This window comes from Equus quagga, unplaced genomic scaffold, assembly GCF_021613505.1.
Source record: "Equus quagga isolate Etosha38 unplaced genomic scaffold, UCLA_HA_Equagga_1.0 73173_RagTag, whole genome shotgun sequence".
In the NCBI taxonomy this organism is placed as follows: Eukaryota; Metazoa; Chordata; class Mammalia; order Perissodactyla; family Equidae; genus Equus; species Equus quagga.
In genome coordinates this window covers 1-3,883 of record NW_025802688.1, presented here as the reverse complement: position 1 = coordinate 3,883, position 3,883 = coordinate 1, and the positions used below count along the sequence as shown (strand labels likewise).

The window sequence follows — 3,883 nt, the reverse complement described above, 5'->3', positions numbered from 1 at the left end:
AATGGTGTATTTAAGGCCAAACCAAGGCAAGTCAAGGTGACAGAACTACACTACATGAGCAAATGTCTCAGACTTCCGTATTATCCTCTCCGACTCTTTGCTTCATCTTCCTAAATCCACACCTGTGGCCTCATATGAATTAACCTATGAGCAGCTAATGAAGAAGGAATGGAGGGAAAGTGTGATTTACAAATGGATCTGCTTGATCTGTTGGCTCTAGCTATAAGTAGACAGACACGGTATTACAGCCCCAAGCAGGGGTGACCTGAAAAGTGATAGTGAAAAGGAATTCTCCCTGAGGGAGACTTCAGGTGATTCATTGGCTGCTGACTTTGTGAGGAAGAAGACATTGCCTGAAGTACAAATCTACACTGCTTCATGAGCGGTGGCTTGCACGTTGGCCCTTTGGGGAGGAACTTGAATAGAGCAGGACTGAAAGAATGGCAACAAAAAGCTGAGAGGGAAAGTACATGAATGGACCTCTACATGTGAGCACAGAGAATAAGGAATTTGCCTTCCATGTAAATGTGCACCAGGGCGCATCCTCTGTAAGGAGGCTCTGAATTACCAGGTCAGTAGGATGCCACAACCTGTGGATGGCACTCAGTGTCTTTCCCCAACCACCTCAGCGCTCATTTATTGGGCTCATGTACAAAGCAGCAATGGCATCAGGGACAAGGATCTGCACAGACTCAATTCCACAGCCTTCTCTTCACCAAGGCTGATCTGGTTGACACCACTCCTGAGTATCCAACCGGCCAACATCACCAGACATTGTGGAGCCTCAATGTGGCACTATTCCCATGTTAGGGGACCACAAGCTACCCAGTGATAAGTTGGGTTATTTTGCAACGTTTCTATAAGGGAAAGAGTAATGACTGGCCTTCAAAAGGATAGATACATTTTCTGGTGATAGGTTTACCCTCCCTGACCATGATGCTTCTAGTAACACCAACAGTCACCGACTTGCAGAATATCATGGCATCTCACACAACATTGCCTCCAGCTAAGGGGCACATTTTATGGAATTCATCATTTTACCACAAGCCCCATCTTTCAGGAGGTATAGATAGAATGATGAAATAGGCTACTAATGGCTCAGTGTCATCCTGTCAAGGTGAGACTGCTGTCCTACTGGACACAAACTATAAATGATGCCAACATGTGGTTGCCCCCTATTATGGGCTGAATTCTGTTCCCCCCCCCCCCAAATTTACGTATTGAAGTTCTAATCCCTATCACTTCAATGTGACTGTTTTTAGAGATAGGATCTTTGAAGAGGGAATTAGGGTAAAATGAGTTCATGTGGGTGGGCCCTAATCCAGAAAAATGACTAATGTCCTCATAAGAAGAGGAGATTAAGACACAGATACACACAAGGAGGGAAGACATTTGAAAAATGTCATCATTTCAAGGAGAAGAAGGCCATCTGGGAGACAAGGAGAGAGTCCTGGAACACATCCTTCCCTCACGGCCCTCCATAAAAACCAACCCCGCCAACACCATGACCTTGGACTTCTAGGCTCTAGAATTGTGGGGAAATGAATTTCTGTTGTTTAAGCCCCCCCAGCCTGTTGTGCTTTGTTACAGCAGCCCAAGAAAACTAATAAACCAGTCATATCAAATAGCCTAAATGCACAGGTCTGGGGGTCCAGGGGTGGAAAGGAAATAGCTCCTATTACAGTTACAGCAAACAACATACTGAAGGAATTTTTGCTTCTCATTCTCCACAACCTGGGGTTCAATGGGTTTGGAGGTCCTAGTAGGCTAGTGGGTTTGGAAGAATGCTTCCACCAGGGAATGCAGTTATGGTTCTTTCAATTTGGAAGCTGAGTCCACCCACTTGCCATTTTGGCTTCCTTGTGCCAATGATCCAGCAGGCAAAGAAGATGTCACTGTACTGGCTGGTGATGTTCCTGATTTCCCAGGGGAAATTCCCTACTGCTTCATAATGGAGACAAGGAGGACTATGTCTTGACACATTGGCCAATAGTCCTGGTCAAAGAAAAAGTACAACAACCCAGTAAAGGTAGAACCACAAAGACTCAGATCCAGCAAGAATGGAGAATTGGGTTACAGGAGGTTTTCCAGCCAAGAAGTGGGTAGAGGGTAAAGGAAACAAGCAATGGGTGGGGGAAGAATGAAACTAGGATTACCAACTAAGGCCTCATGAACAGCTACGGAAGCAATAACTGTGGCAGTTCTTTTATATGTTTTAATTCCTTCCTCATTCTTTTTCACCTGCTACCTGATATGAAGACCATTGGTGGTGACTAATGTGTTAAGGTTTCACGTGAGCATATGACTGAATTATTATCAGCCCACAATGACACAAGAGCTAATGGGATGATTGTGTGTCCTCTGATTGGAGATATCAATTTTCCATCTGGACAAAGAACGAAAATGCACGCTGATGGGCAAAAGGAGTGGAGCATATTGGATTTTTCTCATTTGTCCTTCTGATGCATTCTTCACTCTATTCTGTTGCTCAGGAAGCTGACCTTTATCGAATTCATTCATGGGCTTCCAGATAGATTTAGCCAATGAGAGGCACTGGAAGAGTTCTAAGGACAGAAGGATGAAGGTAACCTGCTAGGTTGCCATGTGCTGGCTACATCCCTCTACCAAGAGTCAGTTCCTATCTGGCAGACTTCTGCAGGTGTTCTTTCCTGGGGATGCAGGTAACTGCTCTCTCCCCGTGCCCTTCAATGCTAGCCTTGATAACTGCTGCCTACTGTTGCTGACTCGGGGAAACTACACATCTCTTATTGGTTTCCCATAATGCCACCTAAACCTTTACAAACTGACTCTGTTAAACTCTGTTCCATTACCATTTGAGTGTACTGTGTATTTCCTCCAGAACCCTGACATTGGGGGAGAGAAAGAAAGAAGACAAGAGATAACAAAAGTGAGTAGAGAAAGAGGGAATAAAGGAGTAGGAAGAAAAAGCAGGCATGAGCTATTAAGGGATAAAAGTTTATTAAAGAGGGAGAAAACAATAGAAGATACTGGAAAAAAACAAAATACATTAACAGTAGCTGACCATGTACTATATCAATCAGGTTTAGCCAAGAACAACACTGGGCTTTCACTTGGCCCTCTGGCCATGGCAGCTGTGGCCCAAACCAGAGCAAGCCGAGCGGCCCCAGATGCTGATGCGGCATACCTCTCAGGAGACCACCCGATCACCTCTTCTCACGGCCTGGCCATGGCGACCTACAGACAGAGCCATGTGTGGTCAATGGATATTCCTCCATCATATGCTGACCTTGGCAAATCTGCCAGAGATATTTTCAGCAGAGGATTTGGTTTTAGGTTGTCTGGATGTGAAAACAAAATCATGCAGTGTCACGGATTTCTTGGTATCTGGTCCATCTAAATCAGACACTGGTCAAGTTACTGGGACCTTGGAAACCAAATTCATACAGTGTGAGTTGGTCTGACTTTCACAGAAAAATGGGACACTGAAAAGAGTCTGGGAACAGAATTGAATCAGACTTGAAGGTCGGATTTGTCAAGGGTAGAAATTGACATTTGATACTACCTTCTCACCAACACGAGAAAGAAAAGTGGTAAACTCAAGTCTTCTTACAGGAGGGAGTGTAAAATCCTTGGTTGTGATGTGGACTTAGATTTTGCTGGACCTGCCATCCATGGTTCAGCTGGCTTTGATTCTGAGGGCTGACTTGCTGGACACTGGGTGACTTTTGACAGTGCCAAATCAAAGCTGACAAGGAGTAACTTTGCCATGAGGCATAGGAGTGGAGACATCCAGCTACATGCTATGGTCAATAACTGGACAGAGTTTGGAGAATATTTATCAGAAAGTATATGAAGATCTTGATGCTTCAGTGAATCTTGCTTGGACATTAGGTACCGACTG

General features: G+C 44.7%; 1 pseudogene; it reads left to right on the top strand.

Annotated features, from left to right (window-relative positions):
* Nucleotides 1–3,208: 3,208 nt before the first annotated feature.
* LOC124234206 (voltage-dependent anion-selective channel protein 2-like) lies at nt 3,209–3,878 on the top strand (annotated as a pseudogene).
* The last annotated feature ends 5 nt before the right edge of the window (nt 3,879–3,883 follow it).